We start from the raw sequence: 22,062 nt of genomic DNA on the forward strand, positions 1-22,062 counted from the left end.
TTAACTTATTTATCTACCTACCTACTTACGTATGTAACTATGTGTGAATGTATCTGCCTATTTACTTATTTTTTATTTACATGAACATATTCTTTTGCACATTGACTGTTTGTCAATCTTTGTCTCTGTTTAGCTCTTCATTGATTTTATTTTGTTCCTTTGTATCTACTGTGAATGCCCACAAGAAAACAGTGACATATACGTATGTTGATATCATATTTCCTGTGCATTTTGAGTATCAAAAACCCATTTAAAGAAGGGGTCCCACTATCAAGTATCAAAGCCAAAATCAATTTGTCAAATTATGTATATGTCACCATAAACAGCCCTGCCATTCATTGTCTTGCAGGCATTCACAGTAGAATAAAGAAATACTCTAGAGGTTATGAAAAAATATGACAATGTGCAAAAGAAGACAAATTGTACAAATTAAAAATAAGTAATAATGAGAACACGAGTTGCATGTCGATTTGGAGTCTGATGGTTGGACTAGCGCGGATGACTTCACTCACCGCAACGACTGCATTTCAAGGGATTCTTCCCATCAGGGAATGGGAAAATGGACTTTCTCCACTGGGACCCGAGAGACTTCCCACCCGGGATCCAGCTAAAAAGCAAGCTTTCCTGTCAGGGATTGTGTACAAAGAAGGAGCTTTATCATCAAGGATCAGTCTAAACGATGCAATTATTGTGACTATAACTAAGTCACTGAAGAATAAGGTAGATATGAAAGTTTTGGTTCATAAGGACACTCTTTTAAAGACCCTCAGCAGATTCCCACTGCTGTAGATAATTCAATATAAATTTCAAAAGCTATTGCTTATTTCAATATTTTGTGTCCGACAATATTCCTACTGAACAAAGGGAGAACACCTTACCAAGGACAAGATATTTGTCATAAATTAATGGGCGCATGAACAGCTCCTAGGGGACAGAAAACTCAGAAGCACAACATTAGTGTCCAGAATCAGATTCTTACCACGAACACAGAGACACATAGAAAACCTACAGCACAATACAGGCCCTTCGGCCCACAATGCTGTGCTGAACATGTACTTACTTTAGAAATTACCTGGGGTTACCCATAGCACTACATGCTGTTACATTTGCGGACTGCACAGGGGACGAAGCTGTCCCCAAAGTAAAGACCCACACTAAATGTGGTGAAGTTGATAATCAGATATCACCGCACTCACACAGATATCACCGACATCGGATATCACCGCACTCACACTGACATCACCGACATCGGATATCACCGCACTCGCACTGACATCACCGGCATCGGATATCACCGCACTCGCACTGACATCACCGACATCAGATATCACCGACATCACTCACAGTGACATCACCAACTTCGGATATCACTGCACTCACAGTGACATCACCGACAGCACTCACAGTGACATCACCGACATCGGATATCACCGCACTCGCACTGACATCACCGACATCGGATATCACCGCACTCGCACTGACATCACCGACATCAGATATCACTGACATCACTCACAGTGACGTCACCGACATCGGATATCACTGCACTCACAGTGACATCACCGACAGCACTCACAGTGACGTCGCCGACATCAGATATCACTGCACTCACAGTGACGTCACCGACATCACTCACATCGGATATCACCGACATCGGATATCACCGCACTCACACTGACATCACAGACATCGGATATCACCGCACTCACACTGACAACACGGACATCAGATATCACCGACATCACTCACAGTGACATCACCGACATCGGATATCACCGACATCACTCACAGTGACATCACCGACATCGGATATCACCGACATCACTCACAGTGACATCACCGACATCGGATATCACCGACATCACTCACACTGACATCACCGACATCGGATATCACTGACATCACTCAAACTGACATCACTGACATCGGATATCACCGACATCACTCACACTGACATCACCGACATCGGATATCACCGCACTCACACTGACATCACCGACATCGGATATCACCGCACTCACACTGACATCACCGACATCGGATATCACCGACATCACTCACACTGACATCACCGACATCGGATATCACCGCACTCACACTGACATCACCGACATCGGATATCACCGCACTCACACTGACATCACCAACATCGGATATCACCGCACTCACACTGACATCACCAACATCGGATATCACCGCACTCACACTGACATCACCGACATCAGATATCACCGCACTCACAGTGACATCACCGACATCGGATATCACCGACATCACTCACACTGACAACACGGACATCGGATATCACCGACATCACTCACACTGACATCACCGACATCGGATATCACCGCACTCCCACTGACGTCACCGACATCGGATATCACCGCACTCCCACTGACGTCACCGACATCGGATATTACCACACTCACAGTGACATCAACGGCATCGGATATCACCGCACTCGCAGTGACATCACCGACATCGGATATCACCGCACTCGCAGTGACATCACCGACATCGGATATCACCGACATCACTCACAGTGACATCACCAACTTCGGATATCACTGCACTCACAGTGACATCACCGACAGCACTCACAGTGACGTCGCCGACATCAGATATCACCGCACTCACAGTGACATCACCGACATCACTCACATCGGATATCACCGACATCGGATATCACCGCACTCACACTGACATCCCCAACATCAGATATCACCGACATCACTCACACTGACATCACCGACATCAGATATCACCGACATCACTCACACTGACAACACGGACATCGGATATCACCGACATCACTCACAGTGACATCACCGACATCGGATATCACCGACATCACTCACAGTGACATCACCGACATCGGATATCACCGACATCACTCATACTGACATCGTCGATATCGGATACCACCGCACTCACACTGACATCGTTGACATCGGATATCACCGCACTCACACTGACATCACCAACATCGGATATCACCGCACTCACACTGACATCACCAACATCGGATATCACCGCACTCACACTGACATCACCAACATCGGATATCACCGCACTCACACTGACATCACCAACATCGGATATCACCGACATCACTCACACTGACATCACCGACATCGGATATCACCGACATCACTCACACAGACATCACCAACATTGGATATCACCGCACTCACACTGACATCGTTGACATCGGATATCACCGCACACACACTGACATCACCAACATCGGATATCACCGCACTCACACTGACATCCCCAACATCAGATATCACCGCACTCACAGTCACATCACCGACACCGGATATCACCGACATCACTCACACTGACATCACCGACATCGGATATCACCGCACTCACAGTCACATCATTGACATCGGATATCACTGACATCACTCAAACTGATATCACTGACATCGGATATCACCGACATCACTCACACTGACATCTCCGACATCGGATATCACCGCACTCACACTGACATCACCGACATCGGATATCACCGACATCACTCACACTGATGTCACCAACATCGGATATCACCGACATCACTCACAGTGACGTCACCGACGTCGGATATCACCGCACTCACACTGACATCACCAACATCGGATATTACCGCACTGACACTGACATCAACGACATCGGATATCACCGCACTCACTGTCACATCACCAACATCGGATATCACCGACATCACACTGACATACCGACACCGGATATCACCGCACTCACACTGACATCACCGACAACGGATATCACCGCACTCACACTGACATCACCGACATCAGATATCACCGCACTCACACTGACAACACGGACATCGGATATCACCACACTCACACTGACATCACCGACATCAGATATAACCGCACTCACACTGACATCACCAACATCGGATATCACCGCACTCGCAGTGACGTCACCGACATCTGATATCACCGCACACACACTGACAACACGGACATCGGATAATACTGACATCACTCACACTGACATCGCCGACATCGGATATCACTGACATCACTCAGAGTGAAATCACCAACATCTGATATCACCGCACACACACTGACAACACGGACATCGGATAATACTGACATCACTCACACTGACATCGCCGACATCGGATATCACTGACATCACTCACAGTGAAATCACCAACATCGGATATCACCGCACTCACACTGACATCACCGACATCGGATAACACCGCACTCACACTGACATCACCGATGCCGGATGTCACCGCACTCACAGTTACATCACCGACATCAGATATTAGCTCACTCACACTGACATCCCCGACATCAGATATCACCGCACTCACACTGACATCACCAACATCGGATATTACCGACATCACTCACAATGACGTCACTGACATCACTCACAGTGACATTCCCAACATCAGATATCACCGCACTCACAGTGACATCAACGGCATCGGATATCACCGCACTCGCAGTGACATCACCGACATCGGATATCACCGACATCACTCACAGTGACATCACCAACTTCGGATATCACTGCACTCACAGTGACATCACCGACAGCACTCACAGTGACGTCGCCGACATCAGATATCACCGCACTCACAGTGACGTCACCGACATCACTCACATCTGATATCACTGACATCGGATATCACCGCACTCACACTGACATCCCCAACATCAGATATCACCGCACTCACACTGACAACACGGACATCAGATATCACCGACATCACTCACAGTGACATCACCGACATCAGATATCACCGACATCACTCACACTGACAACACGGACATCGGATATCACCGACATCACTCACAGTGACATCACCGACATCGGATATCACCGACATCACTCATACTGACATCGTCGATATCGGATATCACCGCACTCACACTGACATCGTTGACATCGGATATCACCGCACTCACACTGACATCACCGACGTCGGATATCACCGCACTCACAGTGACATCGCCGACATCGGATATCACCGCAATCACACTGACATCACAGACATCGGATATCATCGCACTCACACTGACATCACGGACATCAGATATCACCGCACTCACACTGACAACACGGACATCAGATATCACCGACATCACTCACAGTGACATCACCGACATCAGATATCACTGCACTCACACTGACATCACCGACATCGGATATCACCGACATCACTCACAGTGACATCGCCGACATCGGATATCACCGACATCACTCACACTGACATCAGCGACACCGGATATCACCGCACTCACACTGACATCACCGACATCGGATATCACCGACATCACTCACACTGACATCACCGACATCGGATATCACCGACATCACTCACACTGACATCACCGACATCGGATATCACCGACATCACTCACAGTGACATCACCGACATCAGATATCACTGCACTCACACTGACATCACCGACATCGGATATCACCGACATCACTCACAGTGACATCACTGACATCAGATATCACCGCACTCACACTGACATCACCGACATCGGATATCACCGACATCACTCACAGTGACATCACCGACATCGGATATCACCGACATCACTCACACTGACATCAGCGACACCGGATATCACCGCACTCACACTGACATCACAGACATCGGATATCACCGCACTCACACTGACATCACCAACATCGGATATCACCGCACTCACACTGACATCCCCAACATCGGATATCACCGCACTCACACTGACAACACGGATATCGGATATCACCACACTCACAGTGACATCCCCAACATCAGATATCGCCGCACTCACACTGACAACACGGAGATCGGATAACACCACACTCACACTGACATCGTCGACACCGGATATCACCGACATCACTCACACTGACATCACCGACATCAGATATCACCGCACTCACAGTCACATCACCGACACCGGATATCACCGACATCACTCACACTGACATCACCGATATCGGATATCACCGCACTCACAGTCACATCATTGACATCGGATATCACTGACATCACTCAAACTGACATCACTGACATCGGATATCACCGACATCACTCACACCAACATCACTCACACTGACATCTCCGACATCGGATATCACCGCACTCAGACTGACATCACCGACATCGGATATCACCGACATCACTCACACTGATGTCACCAACATCGGATATCACCGACATCACTCACACTGATGTCACCAACATCGGATATCACCGACATCACTCACAGTGACATCACCGACGTCGGATATCACCGCACTCACACTGACATCACCAACATCGGATATTACCGCACTGACACTGACATCAACGACATCGGATATCACCGCACTCACTGTCACATCACCAACATCGGATATCACCGACATCACACTGACATACCGACACCGGATATCACCGCACTCACACTGACATCACCGACAACAGATATCACCGCACTCACACTGACATCACCGACATCAGATATCACCGCACTCACACTGACAACACGGACATCGGATATCACCACACTCACACTGACATCACCGACATCAGATATCACCGCACTCACACTGACATCACCGACATCGGATATCACCGCACTCACACTGACATCACCGACATCAGATATCACCGCACTCACACTGACATCACCAACATCGGATATCACCGCACTCGCAGTGACGTCACCGACATCTGATATCACCGCACACACACTGACATCATCGACATCAGATATCACCGCACTCACACTGACATCACCGACATCAGATATCACCGCACTCACACTGACATCACCAACATCGGATATCACCGCACTCGCAGTGACGTCACCGACATCTGATATCACCGCACTCACACTGACAACACGGACATCGGATATCACCGCACTCACACTGACATCACCGACATCAGATATCACCGCACTCACACTGACAACACGGACATCGGATATCACCGCACTCACACTGACATCACCGACATCAGATATCACCGCACTCACACTGACATCACCGACATCGGATATCACCGACATCACACTGACATACCGACACCGGATATCACCGCACTCACACTGACATCACCGACAACGGATATCACCGACATCACTCACACCAACATCACTCACACTGACATCTCCGACATCGGATATCACCGCACTCAGACTGACATCACCGACATCGGATATCACCGACATCACTCACACTGATGTCACCAACATCGGATATCACCGACATCACTCACACTGATGTCACCAACATCGGATATCACCGACATCACTCACAGTGACATCACCGACGTCGGATATCACCGCACTCACACTGACATCACCAACATCGGATATTACCGCACTGACACTGACATCAACGACATCGGATATCACCGCACTCACTGTCACATCACCAACATCGGATATCACCGACATCACACTGACATACCGACACCGGATATCACCGCACTCACACTGACATCACCGACAACAGATATCACCGCACTCACACTGACATCACCGACATCAGATATCACCGCACTCACACTGACAACACGGACATCGGATATCACCACACTCACACTGACATCACCGACATCAGATATCACCGCACTCACACTGACATCACCGACATCGGATATCACCGCACTCACACTGACATCACCGACATCAGATATCACCGCACTCACACTGACATCACCAACATCGGATATCACCGCACTCGCAGTGACGTCACCGACATCTGATATCACCGCACACACACTGACATCATCGACATCAGATATCACCGCACTCACACTGACATCACCGACATCAGATATCACCGCACTCACACTGACATCACCAACATCGGATATCACCGCACTCGCAGTGACGTCACCGACATCTGATATCACCGCACTCACACTGACAACACGGACATCGGATATCACCGCACTCACACTGACATCACCGACATCAGATATCACCGCACTCACACTGACAACACGGACATCGGATATCACCGCACTCACACTGACATCACCGACATCAGATATCACCGCACTCACACTGACATCACCGACATCGGATATCACCGACATCACACTGACATACCGACACCGGATATCACCGCACTCACACTGACATCACCGACAACGGATATCACCGCACTCACACTGACATCACCGACATCAGATATCACCGCACTCACACTGACAACACGGACATCGGATATCACCACACTCACACTGACATCACCGACATCAGATATCACCGCACTCACACTGACATCACCGACATCGGATATCACCGCACTCACACTGACATCACCAACATCGGATATCACCGCACTCGCAGTGACGTCACCGACATCTGATATCACCGCACACACACTGACATCATCGACATCAGATATCACCGCACTCACACTGACATCACCGACATCAGATATCACCGCACTCACACTGACATCACCAACATCGGATATCACCGCACTCGCAGTGACGTCACCGACATCTGATATCACCGCACTCACACTGACAACACGGACATCGGATATCACCGCACTCACACTGACATCACCGACATCAGATATCACCGCACTCACACTGACAACACGGACATCGGATATCACCGCACTCACACTGACATCACCGACATCAGATATCACCGCACTCACACTGACATCACCAACATCGGATATCACCGCACTCGCAGTGACGTCACCGACATCTGATATCACCGCACACACACTGACAACACGGACATCGGATAATACTGACATCACTCACACTGACATCGCCGACATCGGATATCACTGACATCACTCACAGTGAAATCACCAACATCGGATATCACCGCACTCACACTGACATCACCGACATCGGATAACACCGCACTCACACTGACATCACCGATGCCGGATGTCACCGCACTCACAGTTACATCACCGACATCAGATATTAGCTCACTCACACTGACATCACCGACATCAGATATCACCGCACTCACACTGACATCAACGACATCGGATATTACCGACATCACTCACAATGACGTCACTGACATCACTCACAGTGACATTCCCAACATCGGATATCACCGCACTCGCAGTGACGTCACCGACATCTGATATCACCGCACTCACACTGACAACACGGACATCGGATATCACCGCACTCACACTGACATCACCGACATCAGATATCACCGCACTCACACTGACAACACGGACATCGGATATCACCGCACTCACACTGACATCACCGACATCAGATATCACCGCACTCACACTGACATCACCGACATCGGATATCACCGACATCACACTGACATACCGACACCGGATATCACCGCACTCACACTGACATCACCGACAACGGATATCACCGCACTCACACTGACATCACCGACATCAGATATCACCGCACTCACACTGACAACACGGACATCGGATATCACCACACTCACACTGACATCACCGACATCAGATATCACCGCACTCACACTGACATCACCGACATCGGATATCACCGCACTCACACTGACATCACCAACATCGGATATCACCGCACTCGCAGTGACGTCACCGACATCTGATATCACCGCACACACACTGACATCATCGACATCAGATATCACCGCACTCACACTGACATCACCGACATCAGATATCACCGCACTCACACTGACATCACCAACATCGGATATCACCGCACTCGCAGTGACGTCACCGACATCTGATATCACCGCACTCACACTGACAACACGGACATCGGATATCACCGCACTCACACTGACATCACCGACATCAGATATCACCGCACTCACACTGACAACACGGACATCGGATATCACCGCACTCACACTGACATCACCGACATCAGATATCACCGCACTCACACTGACATCACCAACATCGGATATCACCGCACTCGCAGTGACGTCACCGACATCTGATATCACCGCACACACACTGACAACACGGACATCGGATAATACTGACATCACTCACACTGACATCGCCGACATCGGATATCACTGACATCACTCACAGTGAAATCACCAACATCGGATATCACCGCACTCACACTGACATCACCGACATCGGATAACACCGCACTCACACTGACATCACCGATGCCGGATGTCACCGCACTCACAGTTACATCACCGACATCAGATATTAGCTCACTCACACTGACATCACCGACATCAGATATCACCGCACTCACACTGACATCAACGACATCGGATATTACCGACATCACTCACAATGACGTCACTGACATCACTCACAGTGACATTCCCAACATCAGATATCACCGCACTCACAGTGACATCAACGGCATCGGATAACACCGCACTCACAGTGATATCACCGACATCGGATATCACCGACATCACTCACACTGACATCACCGACATCAGATATCGCCGCACTCACAGTGATATCACCGACATCAGATATCACCGCACTCACACTGACATCACCGACATCGGATATCACCGCACTGACACTGACATCAACGACATCAGATATCACCGCACTCACTCTGACATCAACGACATCAGATATCACCACACTCACTCTGACTTCACCGACATCGGATATTACCGACATCACTCACAGTGACGTCACTGACATCGGATATCACCGACTTCACTCACAGTGACATCCCCAACATCAGATATCACCGCACTCACAGTGACATCACCGACATTGGATAACACCGCACTCACAGTGATATCACCGACATCGGATATCACCGACATCACTCACACTGACATCACTGATATCGGATATCACCGCACTCACACTGACATCACTGACATCGGATATCACCGACATCACTCACACTGACATCACCGACATCTGATATCACCGACATCACTCACACTGACATCACCGACATCGGATATCACCGCACTCACACTGACAGCACCGACATCGGATATCACCGCACTCACACTGACATCACCGATGCCAGATGTCACCGCACTCACAGTGACATCAACGACATCAGATATTAGCTCACTCACACTGACATCACCGACATCAGATATCGCCGCACTCACAGTGATATCACCGACATCAGATATTGCCGCACTCACAGTGATATCACCGACATCAGATATCACCGCACTCACACTGACATCACCGACATCGGATATCACCGCACTGACAGTGACATCCCCAACATCAGATATCACCGCACTCACACTGACATCAACGACATCAGATATCATCGCACTCACTCTGACATCACCGACATCAGATATCACCGCACTGACAGTGACATCCCCAACATCAGATATCGCCGCACTCACAGTGATATCACCGACATCAGATATCACCGCACTCACTCTGACATCACCGACATCGGATATTACCGACATCACTCACAGTGACGTCACCGACATCGGATATCACCGACTTCACTCACAGTGACATCCCCAACATCAGATATCACCGCACTCACAGTGACATCCCCAACATCAGATATCACCGCACTCACAGTGACATCACCGACATCGGATAACACCGCACTCACAGTGATATCACCGACATCGGATATCACCGACATCACTCACACTGACATCACCGACATCTGATATCACTGCACTCACACTGACATCACAGACATCGGATATCACCGCACTCACACTGACATCACCAACATCGGATATCACCGACATCACTCACACTGACATCACCGACATCAGATATCACCGCACTCACACTGACATCCCCAACATCGGATATCACCGACATCACTCACACTGACATCACCGACATCAGATATCACCGCACTCACAGTGACATCACCGACATTGGATAACACCGCACTCACAGTGATATCACCGACATCGGATATCACCGAAATCACTCACACTGACATCACCGACATCGGATATCACCGCACTCACACTGACATCACTGACATCGGATATCACCGACATCACTCACACTGACATCACCGACATCTGATATCACCGACATCACTCACACTGACATCACCGACATCGGATATCACCGCACTCACACTGACATCACCGACATCGGATATCACCGCACTCACACTGACATCACCGATGCCGGATGTCACCGCACTCACAGTGACATCAACGACATCAGATATTAGCTCACTCACACTGACATCACCGACATCAGATATCGCCGCACTCACAGTGATATCACCGACATCAGATATCGCCGCACTCACAGTGATATCACCGACCTCAGATATCACCGCACTCACTCTGACATCACCGACATCGGATATTACCGACATCACTCACAGTGACGTCACCGACATCGGATATCACCGACTTCACTCACAGTGACATCCCCAACATCAGATATCACCGCACTCACAGTGACATCACCGACATCGGATAACACCGCACTCACCGTGATATCACCGACATCGGATATCACCGACATCACTCACACTGACATCACCGACATCTGATATCACCGCATTCACACTGACATCAAAGACATCGGATATCACCGCACTCACACTGACATCACCAACATCGGATATCACCGACATCACTCACACTGACATCACCGACATCAGATATCACCGCACTCACACTGACATCCCCAACATTGGATATCACCCACATCACTCACACTGACATCACCGACATCGGATATCACCACACTCACAGTGACATCCCCAACATCAGATATCGCCGCACTCACACTGACAACACTGACATCGGATATCACCGACATCACTCACACTGACATCACCGACATCGGATATCACCGACATCACTCACACTGACATCTGAACATCGGATATCACCGCACTCACACTGACATCACCGACATCGGATATTACCGCCCTCACACTGACATCACCGACAGCAGATATCACCGCACTCACAGTCACATCACCGACACCGGATATCACCGACATCACTCACACTGACATCACCGACATCGGATATAACCGCACTCACAGTCACATCAATGACATCGGATATCACTGACATCACTCAAACTGACATCACCAACATCGGATATCACCGCACTCACACTGACATCCCCAACATCAGATATCACCGACATCACTCACACTGAGATCTCCGACATCGGATATTACCGACATCACTCACAGTGACGTCACCGACATCACTCACAGTGACATTCCCAACATCAGTTATCACCGCACTCACAGTGACATCACCGGCATCGGATAACACCGCACTCACAGTGACATCACCGGCATCGGATAACACCGCACTCACAGTGATATCACCGACATCGGATATCACCGACATCACTCACACTGACATCACCGACATCGGATATCACCGCATTCACACTGACATCACCGACATCGGATATCATCGCACTCACACTGACATCACCGACATCGGATATCACCGCACTCACACTGACATCACCGATGCCGGATGTCACCGCACTCACAGTGACATCAACGACATCAGATATTAGCTCACTCACACTGACATCACCGACATCAGATATCGCCGCACTCACAGTGATATCACCGACATCAGATATCACCGCACTCACACTGACATCACCGACATCGGATATCACCGCACTGACAGTGACATCACCAACATCAGATATCACCGCACTCACACTGACATCAACGACATCAGATATCACCGCACTCACTCTGACATCACCGACATCGGATATTACCGACATCACTCACAGTGACGTCACCGACATTGGATATCACGCACTCACACTGACATCATCGACATTGGATTTCACCGACATCACTCACACTGACATCACCGACATCGGATATCACCGCACTCACACTGACATCACCGACATCAGATATCACCGCACTCACTCTGACATCACCGACATCGGATATTACCGACATCACTCACAGTGACGTTACCGACATCGGATATCACCGACTTCACTCACAGTGACATCCCCAACATCAGATATCACCGCACTCACAGTGAAATCACCGACATTGGATAACACCACACTCACAGTGATATCACCGACATCGGATATCACCGACATCACTCACACTGACATCACCGACATTGGATATCACGCACTCACACTGACATCATCGACATTGGATTTCACCGACATCACTCACACTGACATCACCGACATCGGATATCACCGCACTCACACTGACTTCACCGACATCAGATATCACCGCACTCACAGTCACATCACCGACACCGCATATCAACGACATCACTCACACTGACATCACCGACATCGGATATCACCGCACTCACAGTCACATCATTGACATCGGATATCACTGACATCACTCAAACTGACATCACCGACATCGGTTATCACCGACATCACTCACACTGACATCACCGACATCGGATATCACCGCACTCCCACTGACGTCACCAACATCGGATATCACCGACATCACTCACAGTGACATCACCGACGTCGGATATCACCGCACTCACACTGACATCACCAACATCGGATATCACCGCACTCACACTGACATCAACGACATCGGATATCACCGCACTCACACTGACGTCACCGACTTCGGATATCACCGCTCTCACTGTCACATCACCAACATCGGATATCACCGCACTCACACTGACATCGCCAAAATCGGATATCACCGCACTCACACTGACATCACCGACATCAGATATCACCGCACTCACACTGACAACACGGACATCGGATATCACCGACATCACTCAGAGTGACATCACCGACATCGGATATCACCGCACTCACACTGACATCACCGACATCCGATATCACCGCACTCACACTGACATCACCAACATCGGATATCACCGCACTCGCAGTGACGTCACCGACATCTGATATAACCGCACACACAGTGACATCATCGACATCAGATATCACCGCACTCACACTGACAACACGGACATCGGATAATACTGACATCACTCACACTGACATCGCTGACATCGGATATCACCGACATCACTCACAGTGAAATCACCAACATCGGATATCACCGCACTCACACTGACATCACCGACATCGGATAACACCGCATTCACACTGACATCACCGACATCGGATATCACCGCACTCACACTGACATCACCAACATCGGATAACACCACACTCACACTGACATCACCGATGCCGGATGCCACCGCACTCACAGTTACATCACCGACATCAGATATTAGCTCACTCACACTGACATCACCGACATCATTTATCGCCGCACACACAGTGATATCACCGACATTGGATATCACCGCACTCACAGTGACAACACGGACATCGGATATCACCGCACTCACACTGACATCACCGACATCGGATATCACCGCACTCACACTGACATCACCGACATTGGATATCACCGCACTCACACTGACAACACGGACATCGGATATCACCGCACTCACACTGACATCACCGACATCGGATATCACAGCACTGACAGTGACATCCCCAACATCAGATATCACCGCACTCACACTGACATCCCCGACATCAGATATCACCGCACTCACACTGACATCACCGACATCGGATATTACCGACATCACTCACAGTGACGTCACCGACATCACTCACAGTGACATTCCCAACATCAGATATCACCGCACTCACAGTGACATCACCGGCATCGGATAACACCGCACTCACAGTGATATCACCGACATCACTCACAGTGACATCACCGACATCAGATATCACCGCACTCACACTGACATCACCGACATCGGATATCACCGCACTCACACTAACATCTCCGATGCCGGATGTCACCGCACTCACAGTGACATCAACGACATCAGATATTAGCTCACTCACACTGACATCACCGACATCAGATATCGCCGCACTCACGGTGATATCACCGACATCAGATATCACCGCACTCACACTGACATCTCCGACATCGGATATCACCGCACTGACAGTGACATCCCCAACATCAGATATCACCGCACTCACACTGACATCAACGACATCAGATATCACCGCACTCACTCTGACATCACCGACATCGGATATTACCGACATCACTCACAGTGACGTTAGCGACATCGGATATCACCGACTTCACTCACAGTGACATCCCCAACATCAGATATCACCGCACTCACACTGACATCATCGACATTGGATATCACCGACATCACTCACAGTGACATCACCGACATCGGATATCACCGACATCACTCACACTGACATCACCGACATCGGATATCACCGCACACACACTGAGATCACCAACATCGGATAACACCGCACTCACACTGACATCACCGACATCGGATATCACCGCACTCACACTGACATCACCGACATCGGATATCACCGCACTCACACTGACAACACGGATATCGGATATCACCACACTGACTGTGACATCACCGACATCGGATATCACCGCACTCACACTGACATCACCGACATCGGATATCACCGCAATCAGACTGACTTCACCGACAACACTGACATCAGCGACATCGGATATCACCACACTCACACTGACATCACTGACATCAAATATCACCGACATCACTCACACTGACATCACTCACACTGACATCTCCGACATCGGATATCACTGCACTCACACTGACATCACCGACATCGGATATCACCGCACTCACACTGACATCACCGACATCGGATATCACCGCACTGACACTGACATCAACGACATCAGATATCACCGCACTCACTCTGACATCAACGACATCAGATATCACCACACTCACTCTGACTTCACCGACATCGGATATTACCGACATCACTCACAGTGACGTCACTGACATCGGATATCACCGACTTCACTCACAGTGACATCCCCAACATCAGATATCACCGCACTCACAGTAACATCACCGACATTGGATAACACCGCACTCACAGTGATATCACCGACATCGGATATCACCGACATCACTCACACTGACATCACTGATATCGGATATCACCGCACTCACACTGACATCACTGACATCGGATATCACCGACATCACTCACACTGACATCACCGACATCTGATATCACCGACATCACTCACACTGACATCACCGACATCGGATATCACCGCACTCACACTGACAGCACCGACATCGGATATCACCGCACTCACACTGACATCACCGATGCCAGATGTCACCGCACTCACAGTGACATCAACGACATCAGATATTAGCTCACTCACACTGACATCACCGACATCAGATATCGCCGCACTCACAGTGATATCACCGACATCAGATATTGCCGCACTCACAGTGATATCACCGACATCAGATATCACCGCACTCACACTGACATCACCGACATCGGATATCACCGCACTGACAGTGACATCCCCAACATCAGATATCACCGCACTCACACTGACATCAACGACATCAGATATCACCGCACTCACTCTGACATCACTGACATCGGATATCACCGCACTGACAGTGACATCCCCAACATCAGATATCGCCGCACTCACAGTGATATCACCGACATCAGATATCACCGCACTCACTCTGACATCACCGACATCGGATATTACCGACATCACTCACAGTGACGTCACCGACATCGGATATCACCGACTTCACTCACAGTGACATCCCCAACATCAGATATCACCGCACTCACAGTGACATCCCCAACATCAGATATCACCGCACTCACAGTGACATCACCGACATCGGATAACACCGCACTCACAGTGATATCACCGACATCGGATATCACCGACATCACTCACACTGACATCACCGACATCTGATATCACTCACTCACACTGACATCACAACATCGGATATCACCGACATCACTCACACTGACATCACCGACATCGATATCACTGCACTCATCACTGACATCACCGACATCAGACATCGGATATCACCGCACTCACACTGACATCCCCAACATCAGATATCACCGACATCACTCACACTGACATCTGAACATCGGATATCACCGCACTCACACTGACATCACCGACATCGGATATCACCGCACTCACACTGACATCACCGACATCGGATATCACCGACATCACTCACACTGACATCACCGACATCGGATATCACCGCACATTGACATCGGATATCACTGACATCACTCAAAGTGACATCACCGACATCAATCACCGCACTCACACTGACATCCCCAACATCACACCGCATCACTCACACTGACATCTGACACATCGGATATCACCGCACTCACACTGACATCACCGACATCGGATATCACCGCACTCACACTGACATCAACGACATCAGATATCACCGCACTCACAGTCACATCACCGACACCGGATATCACCGACATCACTCACACTGACATCACCGACATCGGATATAACCGCACTCACAGTCACATCAATGACATCGGATATCACTGACATCACTCAAACTGACATCACCGAAATCGGTTATCACCGACATCACTCACACTGACATCACCGGCATCGGATAACACCGCACTCACAGTGATATCACCGACATCGGATATCACCGACATTACTCACACTGACATCACCGACATCGGATATCACCGCATTCACACTGACATCACCGACATCGGATATCATCGCACTCACACTGACATCACCGACATCGGATATCACCGCACTCACACTGACATCACCGATGCCGGATGTCACCGCACTCACAGTGACATCAACGACATCAGATATTAGCTCACTCACACTGACTTCACCGACATCGGATATTACCGACATCACTCAGAGTGACTCACTGACATCGGATATCACCGACTTCACTCACAGTGACATCCCCAACATCAGATATCACCGCACTCACAGTGACATCACCGACATTGGATAACACCGCACTCACAGTGATATCACCGACATCGGATATCACCGACATCACTCACACTGACATCACCGACATCGGATATCACCGCACTCACACTGACATCACTGACATCGGATATCACCGACATCACTCACACTGACATCACCGACATCTGATATCACCGCACTCACACTGACATCACCGATGCCGGATGTCACCGCACTCACAGTGACATCAACGACATCAGATATTAGCTCACTCACACTGACATCACCGACATCAGATATCGCCGCACTGACAGTGATATCACCGACATCAGATATCGCCGCACTCACAGTGATATCACCGACATCAGATATCACCGCACTCACTCTGACATCACCGACATCGGACATTACCGACATCACTCACAGTGACGTCACCGACATCGGATATCACCGACTTCACTCACAGTGACATCCCCAACATCAGATATCACCGCACTCACAGTGATATCACCGACATCGGATAACACCGACATCACTCACACTGACATCACCGACATCTGATATCACCGCATTCACACTGACATCACAGACATCGGATATCACCGCACTCACACTGACATCACCAACATCGGATATCACCGACATCACTCACACTGACATCACCGACATCAGATATCACCGCACTCACACTGACATCCCCAACATTGGATATCACCCACATCACTCACACTGACATCACCGACATCGGATATCACCACACTCACAGTGACATCCCCAACATCAGATATCGCCGCACTCACACTGACAACACTGACATCGGATATCACCGACATCACTCACACTGACATCACCGACATCGGATATCACCGACATCACTCACACTGACATCACCGACATCGGATATCACCGACATCACTCACACTGACATCACCGACATCGGATATCACCGCACTCACACTGACATCACCGACATCGGATATCACCGCACTCACACTGACATCACCGACATCGGATATCACCGCACTCACACTGACATCACAGATGCCGGATGTCACCGCACTCACAGTGACATCAACGACATCAGATATTAGCTCACTCACACTGACATCACCGACATCAGATATCGCCGCACTCACAGTGATATCACCGACATCAGATATCACCGCACTCACACTGACATCACCGACATCGGATATCACCGCACTGACAGTGACATCCCCAACATCAGATATCACCGCACTCACACTGACATCAACGACATCAGATATCACCGCACTCTCTGTGACATCACCGACATCGGATATTACCGACATCACTCACAGTGACGTCACCGACATCGGATATCACCGACTTCACTCACAGTGACATCCCCAACATCAGATATCACCGCACTCACAGTGACATCACCGACATTGGATAACACCACACTCACAGTGATATCACCGACATCGGATATCACCGACATCACTCACACTGACATCACCGACATTGGATATCACGCACTCACACTGACATCATCGACATTGGATTTCACCGACATCACTCACACTGACATCACCAACATCGGATATCACCGACATCACTCGCACTGACATCACTCACACTGACATCTCCGACATCAGATATCACCGCACTGACACTGACATCACCGACATCGGATATCACCGCACTCACACTGACATCACCGACATCAGATATCACCGCACTCACAGTCACATCACCGACACCGCATATCAACGACATCACTCACACTGACATCACCGACATCGGATATCACCGCACTCACAGTCACATCATTGACATCGGATATCACTGACATCACTCAAACTGACATCACCGACATCGGTTATCACCGACATCACTCACACTGACATCACCGACATCGGATATCACCGCACTCACACTGACATCCCCAACATCAGATATCACCGACATCACTCACACTGACATCTCCGACATCGGATATCACCGCACTCACACTGACATCACCGACATCGGATATCACCGCACTCCCACTGACGTCACCAACATCGGATATCACCGACATCACTCACAGTGACATCACCGACATCGGATATCACCGCACTCACACTGACATCACCGACATCGGATATCACCGCACTCACACTGACATCACCGACATCAGATATCACCGCACTCACAGTCACATCACCGACACCGGATATCACCGACATCACTCACACTGACATCACCGACATCGGATATCACCGCACTCACAGTCACATCAATGACATCGGATATCACTGACATCACTCAAACTGACATCACCGACATCGGTTATCACCGACATCACTCACACTGACATCACCGGCATCGGATATCACCGCACTCACACTGACATCCCCAACATCAGATATCACCGACATCACTCACACTGACATCTCCGACATCGGATATCACCGCACTCACACTGACATCACCGACATCGGATATCACCGCACTCCCACTGACGTCACCAACATCGGATATCACCGACATCACTCACAGTGACATCACCGACGTCGGATATCACCGCACTCACACTGACATCACCAACATCGGATATCACCGCACTCACACTGACATCAACGACATCGGATATCACCGCACTCACACTGACGTCACCGACTTCGGATATCACCGCTCTCACTGTCACATCACCAACATCGGATATCACCGCACTCACACTGACATCGCCAAAATCGGATATCACCGCACTCACACTGACATCACCGATATCAGATATCACCGCACTCACACTGACAACACGGACATCGGATATCACCGACATCACTCAGAGTGACATCACCGACATCGGATATCACCGCACTCACACTGACATCACCGACATCGGATATCACCGCACTCACACTGACATCACCGACATCCGATATCACCGCACTCACACTGACATCACCAACATCGGATATCACCGCACTCGCAGTGACGTCACCGACATCTGATATAACCGCACACACAGTGACATCATCGACATCAGATATCACCGCACTCACACTGACAACACGGACATCGGATAATACTGACATCACTCACACTGACATCGCCGACATCGGATATCACCGACATCACTCACAGTGAAATCACCAACATCGGATATCACCGCACTAACACTGACATCACCGACATCGGATAACACCGCATTCACACTGACATCACTGACATCGGATATCACCGCACTCACACTGACATCACCAACATCGGATAACACCACACTCACACTGACATCACCGATGCCGGATGCCACCGCACTCACAGTTACATCACCGACATCAGAT

General features: G+C 49.4%; 1 protein-coding gene across 4 annotated transcripts in view; it reads right to left on the reverse strand.

Moving 5' to 3' along the window:
- Nucleotides 1–22,062, reverse strand: part of LOC134352849 (exocyst complex component 3-like) — a 93,316-nt gene that overhangs the window by 33,797 nt on the left and 37,457 nt on the right. The window lies entirely within an intron of this gene.

This window comes from Mobula hypostoma, chromosome 10 (assembly GCF_963921235.1).
Source record: "Mobula hypostoma chromosome 10, sMobHyp1.1, whole genome shotgun sequence".
NCBI lineage: Eukaryota > Metazoa > Chordata > Chondrichthyes > Myliobatiformes > Myliobatidae > Mobula > Mobula hypostoma.